Raw genomic sequence first — 14,792 nt, forward strand, 5'->3', positions numbered from 1 at the left:
TTTAAAGGAGTTGTTCAATGAAAACTTTAACAACATTCTTCTGTTATGTAAATATTCTGCCCTAATTGTTCTTTTTTTAATATATATATATATATTTTTAATCAGATTTTTCTCGGAGTTCCCATTGTGGCTCAGCACGTTAAGAACCCGACTTGTTTCCATGAGGATGCAGCTTTGATCTCTGGTTTTGCTCAGTTGGTTAATGATCCAGCATTTATTTCTATGAGCTGGGGTGAAGGTCAAAGATGCAGCTTGTATCTGGCATTGCTGTGGCTGTGGCTGCGGCTGTGGCGTGGGCCAGCAGCTGTAGCTCTGATTTGTCCCTTAGCCTGGGAGCTTACATATGCTGCAGGTGTGGCCCTAAAAAAGGAAAAAAATCATATTTAAAAAAAAATCAGGACACATCTACAAATGTAAGAACTGATTTCAGAGTCACCACGAAAAAAAGAAACAGTGAACAACAGCAAAACAAGAAACCAAAGATTCTAATCAAGAAACAAAAAACTTGGGGATTCCCTGATGGTCTAGTGCTTAGGACCTGGTGTTTCACTGCTGCAGCCCTGGTTCAGTCGCTGGTCTGGAACTGGGATCACACATTAGGCCACTGCATGCTGTGGCCAAAAAAGAAAAATGAAAAAGAAACAACTATATTCAGGGAATTCCCTGGTGGTGTAGCAGCTTAAGGATCCAGCATTGTCACTGCTGTGACTCATGTCACTGGCGTGGCGCAGGTTCAATCCCTGGTGCAGGAAGTTCTGCATGCCACAAATGTGCCCAAAAAGAAAAAGAAGAAAGAAAACAAAACAAAACAAAACTCTATGCAAGAAACCAAAATCTCTTATCTCTGTGCCCAGGCAGGTTATTCCTTGGGTGCTGGAGAAGTGGGGGATGCGTGGAAGGTGAAAAGCAGAGTCTTCTGTGATGGGTAGAGCTGGGGACAGGGCATGGTGGCAGATAAGATGTTGATAATTATAAAATAAAAGACTTCATAAAGCCCTTGAGTGGTTTAAGATTTTTAACCTTTTTTTTTTCTTTTCTTTTTAGGACTGCACCCATGGCATATGGAAGTTCCCAGGCTAGGGGTCAAATTGCAGATCCTTTAACCCACTAGTGAGGCAAGGGATTGAACCATATCCTCATGGATACTAGTTGGGCACGTTACCACTGAGCAACAACAGGAAATTCCAATTTTTTTTTTTTTTTTTTGTATTTTTAGGGCCGCACTGTGGCATATGGAGATTCTCAGGCTAGAGGTCCAGGGGGAGCTATAGCCTCTGGCCTACACCAGAGCCATAGCAATGCCAGATCCAAGTCGTGTCTGTGACCAACACCACAGCTCACGGCAACGCCGGATCCTTAACCCGCTGAGCAAGGCCAGGGATCAAACCTGCAACCTCATGGTTCCTAGTTGGATTTGTTTCCCCTGTGCCACGACAGGAAGTCCTAAAATTTTTAACTTTAATAGCGACTACTGTGACAGTGAAGTTATTATCAAGGCTGCGTGAGAAGTGAGAAGCTCCCTTTGTCTCTTCCCTTCAATGTAAACTAGTAAAACATGCTAACTCAACAAAAGTGTCTCTGCCAACACACCAGGAATCTGGAGAGTGCCACTCATGTATAGATCTGAATGTGTGCAGAACTGGGGGGAAAATGGAAGGTGTGCCCACCACCCCTGCCCCCAACCACAGCAGCATCCAGACCACCTAGAACTAGGTGGTGGCAGGGCCCAAAACTCCAGTCCCTCCGGCTTCAGTAGTACCTGCCAACCCAGCCCCCCACCCATGGGGAAGGCACCTACAACCTCATTTTCCCCTCTCCCACCCCCCATGCTGTGGTGGTCGTGCCCACGACCACAGCGACTGTGAACAGGCAGAGGTACTCGTCATCCCAGTGACCCCAGCAGCAACACCAGTGACAGAAGCAACTCTCGCAGCAGCAGGGCTCCAGTGACTTTGGATGAACAAGTAGCAACAACAATGGCACTTGTATCACCATTGACGGAGGCAGTGGGCAGTGGAAAGTTTAACCTGAGGCAGCTTAAGTAGAGAGACCACTTGTGCCACACCACCACCTGGAAAACAAACAAAAAAAGGTCTCTAATTACAAACCTGCTGAATTGTGAGAATCAATGCAAAAAAACTTACCTAAATAGGGAAATGCACCAGCAGAGGAACAACTCACTGAGCACCATAAAGCAAGCAAACAAACAAAACATAGTAATGCAATATCACAAAAAGAAAATCACAATTCTCCATGAACCAAACTGAAAATCACAGGAGTTTGTGATCTAACTGATAGAGAATTCAAAAACAACCTAATTTTACACCAAAAGGAACGAGACAAAGCCTAAAGTCAGTAGAAGGAAGGAAGTAATAAAAATCAGAGCAGAAATAGATAATTAAAAATTTAAAAAACAACAGAAAAGATTAATAAAACTAAGAGGTGGTTCTTTGAAAAGATAGACAAAATTGACAAACTTGTAGCTAGACTCACTAAAGAAAAAAAAAGATAGTTCAGATAAATAAAATAAGAAACAGAATCTGAGAAATTATAGAAGGTACTACAGAATTACAAAGGATTATAAGAGTATGCTACAAACAGTTATACACCAACAAATTGGACAACCTAAAAGTAATGAATAAATTCTTAGAAGCATTCCTTACAAAACTGAGTTATGAAGAAAGAGAAATTCTGAATAGGACTTGCCCTGTGGCTCATGGAATAACTACTCGGCATTGTCTATGCAGTGGCTCTGATTTGATTCTTGGCCTGGGAACGCCTCTATGCTATGGGCTCAGAAAAGAAAAAAAATCTGAATAGACTGATCACTAGTAAGGAGACAAACAGTAATCAGAAACTTTCCAAAAAACAATAGTACGGGACCATATAGCATCACAGGTAAAGTCTACTAAAAATTCAAAGAAGATTGAATACCTATTTTCTCAAACTTTTCCCACAAATTGAAGAGGAAGGAATGCTCATTCTATGAGGCTAATATTACCCTGATACTAAAACCAGGCAAAAACATACAAAAAAAGATAATTACAGATCAATATCTCTGACAAACATACGCAAAAATTCTCAACAAAACATTAGCAAACCAATTCAACAGCACATTAAAAGGATCATACACCATGATCAAGTGGGATTTATTCCAGGGATTCAAGGATGGTTCAACATCCACAAATCAATCAGTGTGATACACTGCCTTAACAAAATTAAGAATAAGACATATGAACATTTCAATAGGTGCAGGAAAAAGCTTTTGCCAAGATTCAACACCCGTTTATGATAAAATTCTCAATAAAATGGGTATAGAAAGAACATACCTTAACACTAATATTTGTCATATATGACAAACCCACAACTAGCATCATACTCAACTGTGAAAAAATGAAAACTATCCCTCTATGATCAGGAAAAAGACAAGGAAACCCACTCTCACCACTCTTATTCAACAAAGTACTGGAAGTCTTAGCTAGAGAAATTTTTTTAAAGAGAGAAAAAGAAATAAAAGACAACCAAATTGGAAAGGAAGAAGTAAAACTGTCACTATTTGTGGATGACATGATTTTATATATATATATATGTATATATTTTAATTTTAATTTTTTATTTTTTATTTTTTTTAGTAAGAAACCCTAGGGAGTTACAGTCGTGGTGCAGGGGAAATGAATCTGACTAGGAACCATGAGGTTGAGGGTTTGATCCCTGGCCTCGATTAGTGGGTTTAGGATCTGGCGTTGCTGTGAGCTGTGGTATAGGTCACAGATGCGACTCAGATTTGGCATTGCTGTGGCTCTGGCATAGGCCGGCAGCAATTGCTCCGATTTGACCCCTAGCCTGGGAACCTCCATATGCTGTGTGTGTGGCCTTAAAAAAGACAAAAAAAAAAAAAAAAAAAAAAGAAAGAAAGAACGAAACCCTAAAAAATCCATTTAAAAACAATTAGAAATAATACATTAATATAGTAAAGTTGCAGGGTACAAAATCAGTACACAAAAATCTGTGGTGTTTCTATAGACTAATAATGAACTAGCAGAAAGCAAAATAAGAAAACAATACCATTTATAATCACAACAAAATAATAAAATACCAAGGAATAAATTTAACCAAGGAGGTGAAAGACCCAGGCATTAAAAACTGTAAGATATTGCTGAAAGAAATTAAAGAAGACACAAAGAAATGGAAAGGTTTTACATGATCATGGATTGGAAGAATTAACATCGCTAAATGTCCACATTACCTAAAGCAATCTACAGATTTAATGCAATCCCTGTCAAAATCCCAATGACATTTTTCACAGAAATAGAACAAAAAAATCCTAAAATGTGCATAGAACTGCAAAAAAAAAAAAAAACCCCTAAATAGCAAAAGCACAAATAGTCTTATTTCAAATTATACTGCAAAGTTATAGCAACAGAAACAGAATAGTACTGGCAGAAAAACTGATAATTTTTTTTTTTTTTTTGTCTTTCTGTCTTTTTTAGGGCTGCACCCGAGGCATATGGAGTTTCCCAGACTAGGGGACTAATTGGAGCTATTGCTGCTGGCCTATGCCAGAGCCACAGCAACGCCAGATCTGAGCCACATCCGTGACATACACCACAGCTCATGGCAACACCAGATCCTTAACCCACTGATCGAGGCCAGGGATCGAACCTACAACCTCATGGTTCCTAGTTGGATTTGTTTCCTCTGCGCCATGATGGGAACTCGCTGATACATAAATTAATGGAACAGACTTGAGAACCCAGAAATAAACCCTTGCTTATACAGACAATTAATTTATGACAAAGAGCAAAGAACATACATTGGAGAAAGGACAGTCTCTTCAATAAATGATGTTGGGGAGTTCCCATCATGGCTCAGTGGTTAAAGAATCTGACTAGGAACCATGAGGTTGTGGGTTCAATCCCTGGCCTAGCTCAGTGGGTTAAGGATCAGGCTTTGCCATGAGCTGTGGTGTAGGTTGTGGATGTGGCTCGGATCCCGTGTTGCTGTGGCTCTGGTGCAGGCTGGTGGCTACAGCTCCAATTAGACTCCTAGCCTGGGAACCTCCATATGCCACAGGAGTGGCCAAGAAGTGGCCAAAAAGACAAAAAAAAAAAAAAGAAAAGAAAAGAAAAAAAAGTGGTGTTGGGAAAACAGGAGAGCCACATGCAAAAGAATGAATAAGACCACTATCTTATACCATACACAAAATTAACTCAAAACAGATTAAAGATTTGAATGTAAGATCTGAAACCATAAAACTCCTGGAAGGAAATATAGGCAGTACATTCTTTAACACTGGTCTTAGCAATATCTTTATGGATATGTCTCCTCAGGCAAGGGGAACAAAAGCAAAAATAAACAAATGGGACTCCATCAAAGGAAAAAGCTTCTGCACAGCAAAGGAAACCATCAACAAAATGAAAAGACAACCAGCTGAATGCGAGAAGAATTTATTGCAAATCATTTGCAAATCATTTGTCTGACAAGGGGTTGTATCCAAAAATAAAAACAGCTCATACAACTCAGCAAAAGAAACCCAACAACCTGATTTTTAAGGGGCAGAAGATCTGAATAGCCATTTTCTCAACGAAGACATACAGATGTCCATCAGATACATGCAAAGATGCTCAGTGTAACTACTCATCAGGGAAATGCAAACCAAACCACAAATCAGGCCTGTTAGAATGACTGTCATGAAAAGACAAGTGTTGGCAAGGATGTGAAGAAAAAGGAATGCTCATGTGCTGTTGATAGGAATGCAAATTGATGCAGCTACTGTGGAAAACATTATGGACATTCCTCAAAAAATTAAAAATAGAACTACCATATGATCTAGTCATTTTAGTTCTGGGTACTTATCCAAAAATATGAAAACACTGATTTGAAAAGACATATGTGCTTGTATATTCATTGCAGTACTATTCACAATAGCAAGATGTGGAACCTGTATCCATCGATGAGTGAATGGAGAATGAAGATGTGGTACATACATATACCATGGAGTCTTACTCAGCCACAAAATATGAAATCTCCAACATTTGTGACGACATGGATAGAACTGGAGGGTGTTAGGCTAAGTGAAATATGTCGGATGGACAAATGTTTCATTCAAAGGCTGCATTTCGCATATTGGAAACTGTAATAAATTGTTGTGCGCCTTTCTGCTTAGATCACAATATCAGGCCCAGGCATTGAAATACCTCAGGCTTTCCTCACAAAATTAAATTTACTGTTACACCCTCCAGTAGAATGGTGCCTAAATCAAGCATTTGATTTGCATGGACTATAGCAAGCAGCTCCCTTCCAGACAAATATAAACCTAACTCTGAATATGATGTCAGGGACAGGAACAAAGCAATCTAGGACTTCCAATAAAAGTCTGGTACCAAGTGCAAAAAAAAAAAAAAAAAAAAAAAAAAAAAAAAGATTCAACATAATATAAAAAAAAAAAAAACAAAACACTTAGATATAGGAACAATGTGAATAAGATACAGAGAAAGGGAAATGGGGAGGGAAAATGTAAAGGGGTCAACTGTACGGACAATAAACTAAACTTAGGTGAGCTCACAGTAGTACAACAAAGTTGAATTGTGATTGTATTGGTGCAATTACAGATACAGACATAACAGATGGCAGACACAATGTGGAAAAAAATAATAAAAAAAAAAAAAAAAAAAAAATAGGAGATGAATACAGATACAGAAAAAAATGGTGAGGGAAAAATGGGTAAAGGGGGTCAACTGTACGGTACCAGATGGAAACTAAACCTTTGGAGGTGAGCTCACAGTAGTACAAACAAAAGTTGAATTGTGATTGTATAACTGGATGCATGAAACTTACAGTATGGACAGTCCACTAATGGTGCAGTGGGTGAAGCAACCTAAGGCAGTGGCTTGGGTCACTGTAGAGGCTTAGATTTGATCCCAAGCCCAGTGCATTGCCTTAAAGAATGCAGTGTTGCCACAGCTGTGGTATAGGTCACAGCTGTGGCTTGGATTCAGTCTCTGGCCTGGGAACTTCCTTATGCTATAGGTGCTGCAATATAAATTTAGAAAATTAAAAGAATCACAAAACTGGAAGAAAATAATTTCGAAAAAACACTTTAGGAGTGCCCTAGTGGCTCAGAGGTTAAGGATCTGGCATCGTCACTGCTGTGGTGCAGGTTCGATCTCTGGCTAGGGAATAATTCTGCACGTCACAGGTGTGGCCAGAAACAAAAAATGCATTATAATTCTCTAAAAATATAACAAAATAATGACCAGTGTAAAATGATTTGTTTTTAAGAATGTATATATTTCATTGAAACACACAGTGGATTTTCTTCTCTGGGTATCTGTGGGCTTCAGTTCTACTAGTCTATTCACATCCATCAGGTCTTTGGTGCTCACTTGTTACCAGGGTCTGAATTAAGCATATCTTGGGCACTGCCACATGGCCCAGGAGTCATGACCTTTATAAAGTGCTGTGTAAGCCATTCACACATTTTGTTTCCATAATTACAGCCCAAACATGTTATGGTCAAAAGCAACTCTGGCATGTTTGAAAGTTTCATGAAAGGAAGTCTGTGATTGCATTTAATCTGTACAGACTGCATGCTTATAATCTAATCATTCCCAAGTACAATGAACTCTGGAAAATGTGATTAAATACTTCCGCCATGGTTCTTTCAACCTTTGTATTGGCTTTGCTAGCATTTGGGATGGTTGCCTTGGTGAGGAGGGATTGCAGAAACTAGATTTATGGCTGTATGACTTGGGTTCAATTTAACGGTCTGATACAGCAGACTAAAGATAAAAGATTATAGCCTGGGAAACCTAGGTCCACCCAACAAACTACCCGTGGAGGTTTACGGTAGCTTTATTCATAATTGCCAAGATTTGGAAGCAGCCATGGTGTTCTTCAATAGCTGAGTAGATAAATAAACTACTTCACTTAGATAAGGTCTTGATACTTTCAGGTGCTTCCAAGGTCCTCATTCTCCCCAGACCCTCACTCGCATGGCTGCTGTCTGTGCCAGTCTGTATGGGACCAGAATCATCTCCTAAGATGAGGGTTATTTTATACACAGAGAACGAGTTGAATGGTGTTCCCTCAAAGATGATGTCCACCAGAACACATGAAAGGGACCATAGCTGGGAAAACAGTCTTTGCAGATGTAGCTGAGGATCTTGAGATGAGGTCATCTTGGGTTAGGGTGGCCCTAAGTGCAATGACAAAGTCTTGAGAAGAGATAAAAGAGGAGAGACACAGCCACAGGGAAGCCATGTGAAGATGGAGGCAGATATGGGGGGAGTGCAGCCACAAGCCTGAGGATGCCTGGAGCCCCCAGAAGCTGGGAAAGGCTGGAAGAAACCTCCCCTGGAGCCTCTGTAAGGATCTCAGTCCTCAGACACCTTGGTCTCAGATGTCTGGTCTCTGGGAGTGTGGGAGGATGGATTCCTGGGGTTTTAAACCACCCAGCTTGTGGTCATTTATTAGAGAAGTCACAGAACAGTCACACAGATCTTGCTCTGTAGGATCCTGGAAGTGTGGGTCTCACTAAAGGCAGATAGAGGCCAGATTACGGAGACCTCACAGTCAGCATTGGGTCTCCAGAAATCCTAAAGCAGTGGCTGGACACCCGAATGTTGAGGGGTCAAGTCTGAAGCCCATCCATAAGGGTGCTGGCTGCACATGGCCTCCCCAGATTCTTACACCTATATGTGTGGGATAAGTATTTCAACCCTGATTGAAGACCTTTGATGATGCCATTCACACTGCTAGTTAAGAACCCACAAGTTACACAGATGAAAACCCAATGAGGACACTCACTACACGAATGAACAATTCTGAAGCTGGTCAGAGGTGGGGAATTTTCTCACCTGCAGCCAGCAGCCTCCTGCAAAGAGCATCCTTATTGGAAAACCGATGTACCATGTGGAGGGGTCTCTGAGTAAATGTCAGCTGACTCCGAGGCCAGCTGCCCTGGAACCTTATCCACTCTTCCAAGGTAAAAATCCTGACTATGTGCAAAGACTTTAAAGGTTGGAGAAGAGGGTTTAGAGTCATGCCAGTAACAGCAGCCTTGCCAAGTTGGTGCCCGGAGCCCCTGCAGGGTGGTCCTGGTGCTGCAGGATGGCTCTCCTGGAAGCTTTCATTTGCCTATCTGAGCTACCCCTCTTGTCCGGGCCCCCACTGCCTTTTTTCTTGCTCTCTTACCTCTGCCTGAGGAGAAATTCCAATGGCAGCTGGGTAAAGGTCCAGCAGACTCAGACCAGGCCACTGGCAAGACCATGGCCCCCACTCTCTCTAACCAACTCAGCCCCACAGCTTCGGATGAGGCAGGAAGTATAGTATCAGGTATACTTGCTGCCTGGAGGGGCTATTTATACAGGCATCAATCCAGCATACCTGGGAAGGGCTGGCCAGCCAGGTCAGGCTGCCCAGGTCAGCCAATCCTCACCCATCTTGGGCTCATTGTTGCAGAAAATGGGCCTTGCTACATGTTCTTGGTACATGACAGGTGTGGGGTTCTGAGGGTCAGGATAGACATAGGATTGCAGCTCTGGCTTATTTTCTAATCATGTAACTGGCCCACGAGTGGGAGACAATTTAAGAAGACCCTCTCCTCACGAGAAGAATCAGGAGTCAGGGAGAGGAGGGGAGGTGGGTGGACACAGGGGCCAGGTGCCCTGGTGCAGTGGAAACCTCTAGGAAACCCAGTGGAGGAAGGCCACACAGTAAAACCCAGGGTCACAGACCTGCCCAGGAGCTGCTGTTTGTTAGTTTAGATCCTGCTCTGAGGGGCTCAGGGTCAGCTCTGAACAACAGAGGGCTGGAGGTGGTCTGCACTGAGGGCTCTGTGCATAGTTGCTGTGCACCAAGACCTGTTGTGGTGCTCCGGGAGGGGCCCGCCCATGTGAACCCAATGGGCTGCCCAGGTAAGCCCCATATCCCTCAAGGGGCCTGCCCACATGAGCCCTGAGGGCTGCTGAGTGCCTGCCCAGGTGAGCTCCATATCCTGTGAGGAGCCTGCCCACCTGGTTTCGGGGGTTGCTGGGTACCGCCCCGCATGAGCCCCAGGGGCTGCTGGGTACCTGCCCAGGTGAGCTCCATATCCTGGGAGGGGCTTATGAACAAGCGTCCTCTCTTTGCAGCCGGCATGGACTGACTTAGCTTGAATCCCTCGTGGGCCGCGCTGGGATGAAATGAGAACCAGGAGATGTTGCAAGTCCTTGAATCCCTACCCAGGTTCATCCAGAGTGACAAGGTCAGTAGGTGCGTGCTGGCTCCTCTGCCACATGAGGGAGTCCCCATGGGTACCTCTTGCTTCTTTCTCCTGACATCATGGAGGCTTTACCAGGACAGAGGGAACAGCCTGCCCTGGGCTGATGGGAGCTCCAGGTGATCCTGTAGGAGACACAGAAGGGAGGGATCTGGCAGGAGGGGAGTGGGCGACCCAGGCAGAACCATGGGGTCAGAGACTGAGGGATCTGAGCTTGGAATGGACCAGTAGAGGGTGAGTGTGACCAGGAAAGTTGCCCAGGTGACATGAGGTTTTGAACCCACTTCAGGGGGACAAGCCTCCTGGGTGACCCCAAGACAGGGATTTGTAAGAAAAATCTCATCAAAGGACGTTTTTGTGGAGTTCCTGTCGCGGCACAACAGAAACGAATCCGACTAGGAACCATGAAGTTTTGGGTTGCTACTGTCCTTGCTCAGTGGGTTAAGGATCCGGCATTGCCATGAGCTGTGGTGTAAGTTGCAGATGCGGCTTGGATCTGGTATTGCTGTGGCTCCAGCGTAAGCCGGCAGCTGTAGCTCCAATTCTACCCCTGGCCTGGGAACCTCCATATGCCTAAAAAAGAAAGACAAAAAATGAAATAAAATAACAAAGGGAGTTTTTGCAATAGGAATCCCACTAAGAGGAGGGAAACTTTGCAAAGTGAATCCCCCTAAGAGGAGGCTCTGTGAGCCAGTCCCCTCAGAGGGGTGATGTGGAACCTGCTGGGAGGGGCAGTCACCCTGGGTGGGCAGGGGTACAGACCCCACTCCATGTCCCCATGTCTTCTAGGTGGGTTACTTGGCTTCCCGGAGCCTCAGCTTCCCAGTCTGCTCTTGGGGTGATAGAAGCATGGACTGACTAGTAATTTGCTCATAACAGGGTTGAAAGGGCTCTTGTGGAAATCTCGCAGAAAGCCATCCTTAGGGGAATCGCAGGTCCATTTCCTGCAGATTTTACTTCAGGGTCAGGAGAGCAAACCCAGCAGATTTGCAACAGAGCCTGGGGTTGGGCTTGTTTTTGGGTGGGGGTCCTCCTGTTTCCTTGGTGAGGGAGGCTCCAGTGGGCAGTGGCAGCTTCATCCTACACACAGAAGCATCCAGACCTCAAAGCCCAGGAGCCCTGTGTCTATGTCCCCAGGAGGTGGGCGGGACAGACCCCCTTCCTGCCCAGAACACACAGGGTCCAGGCCATTGTCAGGAAGAAGTAGGGCTGGGGGGCATCCTGTGTGGGCGGAGGACCTGGGGCCGCTTGTGTGTGTGTATGTCCACACTAGGAGTATGGGTTGAGCTTTGCTTATACCATGTCTCAGACTCCACTGGTCTTCCTTCTCCTGGTCACTGGGAAGGAGGAGCTGAGCAGCGTTGCTGGAGTGACCGCTCTTGTCCCCAGGCCCCGCCAGCACGGTCCTTCAGGCTCTGGAACAGGGAGCCTGTGGAGTGTGGGTCCAGCCATGCCCTCAGGGATGCCTGGAGGGGTGGGACAGGAAGCAGAGGTGTGTCAGCTCCTGGACAGACGCCTTCAAGCCAGTGTCCAGGGGAGCTCTTGCCCTTCACGTGGGTTTCAAGTCCACAGCATAGATCAGCTTCTAGAGGCTCAGTGTGCTTTCTAGACACAAAGCAAAGCCCTAATATCTAATAGGTCCACTGCCCCTGAAAAGGCACATCTGATCTGGCACTAGGTGCTGCATCTGGGCCCCTCCTGACCGGATGCCTGGCAGCCAGTGTCACCGCATCATGACTGACAGGCAGTGTGGGGCATGGCACAGGTAAGAGCACATGGTTCAGACCCACAAGGGCCATGCTGTCCACAGAGCTGGTGCTGGGGTTGTAAGTGCTCCCTCTACCCCATGGACAGAGACCACTGTCCCCCTACAGACTGTTACCTATTAAGTCATATGGAGGCTGCTTGGGCCCTAGCCTGGCCAAGGCTCTCTACCTTGGAGGGAAGGGTTCCTTTTCCCATTTGAGATCCCTGCCCCTGCCATGAACATCCCCATCCCATTACCCCCAGGGGGCCTGCTGAGAGGGGTGAAGACTGAGCCCTGAAGAAGACAGAGCAGGCTCTAACTGCAGCAGGTGCAGGCAAGTACTGGGAGTGCCTGGGTATTTGTCCCCTAGAGGCCCAGGATGTGGGTGTCAGGGCTGTGAGGGCTCTGCAGATTCCAGACCTGAGACACCCCGCCCCCCCACCTTCTGATTCTGGCTGCAGATTCGGGAACCCAGAGATACTCCCCTGCCCCCAGCTTCTTTTTCCTTGGAGGTCTCAGAACTCCCTGAAGTTTTTCTACTCAAGGTTGTGGCGGTGAAGGATGGAGATTAAATAAAATCAGGACAGGGGGCAGGGACAGGGGCAGGGGCTGGAAGCCCTTGGCTGTGGGTGGATTCTGTCTTGTGCTGTTAGGGACGCATCTACACGCAAGCTGAGCACTGGGTCTGCACCTGGACCGTTGTGGTGTGGGTTATTCACAGCCTTGTTTATACTCCACAGCTTCCACACTGTCACCTGGGAAGCACCTGGGCAAGCAGATGGGGTCTCTGGGCAGAAATGGGAATTCCCTGTGGTGTTCAGTTGCTGATATGATGCATGATGGGTTTCTTTACATTGTGGTAAAAAATATATAACAAAGTTCACCAGGAGTTCCTGCCGTGGCGCAGTGATTAACAAATCCGACTAAGAACCATGAGGTTAAGGGTTCGATCACTGGCCTTGCTCAGTGGGTTAAGGATCTGGCGTTGCCGTGAGCTATAGTGTGGGTCGCAGGCACAGCTTGGATTCTGCATTGCTGTGGCTCTGGCATGGCCAAGTGGCTACAGTTCTGATTCAACCCCTACCCTGGGAACCTCCATATGCCACAGGAGCGGCTCAGGAAAAGGCAAAAAGACAAAAAAAAAAAAAAAAAAAAAAAAAGAGAAAAGTTCACCATTTACTGGTCAACTCACAGGCATTTATCACATTCACAATGTTGTGCACGCCCCACCTCCATCTGGTTCCCAAACATTCTCACCCCAAAAAGGAGACCCCCATCCCCATGAGCAGTTACTTCACATTTCTCTTCCCCTCCCCCAGCCCCTGGTACCACTAACCCACTTCCTGTCACTGTGGATTTGCCCATTCTGGATATTTCCCCTAAAAGGAATTAGAGAGTTTGTGGTTATACTAGGCTGGATGATTGTGCCACCCCCCAACCTGGCCAAATTCAGGTGTTGAAATCATAACCCCCAAGGTGATGGACCTAAGTGATGGGCCTTGAGGAGGTGATGACGTCATGAGGGTGGAGACCCCATGAATGGAATTGGTGTCCTTGTTAAAGAGACCCAGAGAGCTCCTTTGCCCCTTCTTCCTGTGAGGACATGGGAGAGGACCCTACCTGTAAGCGAGATGTCACCAGAACCTGACCATCCTGATATTCTTATCTCAGACTTCTGGCTTCCAGAACTGTAGGAAACCCATTTCTGTTGTTTGAGCCCTCTGCCTGGTGTATTGTCATTGCAGCCCAAGCAGACTAAGACTGTGTCCTTCTGGGTCTGGCCTTCCACTTAACATTGTTTTTTCACTATATCAACATTGTAGCGAGTGTCAGAGAATCACACCTTTTCATGGCTGAGTAATATTCCATTGTGTAGATAGAACACACCTTATGTATCTGTTCTCAGTACACCTGTTGATGGTCATTGGTATGGTTTCCACTTTTGGCTGATGTGAATTGTGCTGCTATGAACATGTGTGTACCAGTGTTTGGGTGGACATGTGTTTTGCTTTCTTGGGTTTATACATAAGGGTGAAATTGCTTGGTCGTGTGGTGCCTCCATGTTTGATATTTTGAGAAACTGTCAAACTGTTTTCGAAAACAGTGGCATAATTTCACATACCCACCAGAAGTTTTTGAAGGTTTCAGTTTTTCCCCTTGTCTTCTGGATCCTGCACCTTAGTGGGAATGAAGTGTGATGTCATGGGGGTTCTGTCAACCAGTCACAATCTCATGAATTTTATAGCCAGTATTTTCTAACACACTATCACTTTGTGAAACCAGATGCAGAGATAACATAAAAACACTACACATGGAAATGAAATATAAGTGAGTACATGCCTGTATTTAAAAATTTTTTAAAGTTCAAAAGAAGGGATCCATTGGAGCTACAACTGTGGGGATATGCCACAATAAAATCTGTTCTCATCACTAGAGCATCATCTATCCATAGATATCCACAAAAAACTCCTTCCTATTCACCTCAGCTGATTCACTGTCCAGGGACCAGTTATGAGAAGGAATTTAGCTAAAACAACGAAAGGAGAAAAACAGCTGGCTGGTGCATAATTTTAAGATGACTGGCTGGGATGCCAGCTGCTGTTTGAAAGACAATTATCAGGACTGAAAGAGAGGGGTGGGTGAAATCAAAAGGTAGGATGGTGTCAGGTGGTTGTAGTGCCCTGTCACAACTTCAAAGAGCCAGCACTCTGACTTTGGAGAATTTCAAGGACCTCAGAGAGAGAGGTGGAAGTAAGGGAACCTGGACCACAGAAACAGCCTGGG

The 14,792-nt window shown here is 45.0% G+C and overlaps 1 long non-coding RNA gene across 1 annotated transcript; it reads left to right on the forward strand.

Moving 5' to 3' along the window:
* On the forward strand, positions 10,132-12,906 carry LOC110256600. The gene is made up of 3 exons (XR_002338343.1): positions 10,132-10,246; positions 11,940-12,026; positions 12,272-12,906. It is a non-coding gene; the product is annotated as an uncharacterized LOC110256600 (long non-coding RNA).

Source organism: Sus scrofa, chromosome 14 (assembly GCF_000003025.6).
Source record: "Sus scrofa isolate TJ Tabasco breed Duroc chromosome 14, Sscrofa11.1, whole genome shotgun sequence".
Classification (NCBI taxonomy): domain Eukaryota; kingdom Metazoa; phylum Chordata; class Mammalia; order Artiodactyla; family Suidae; genus Sus; species Sus scrofa.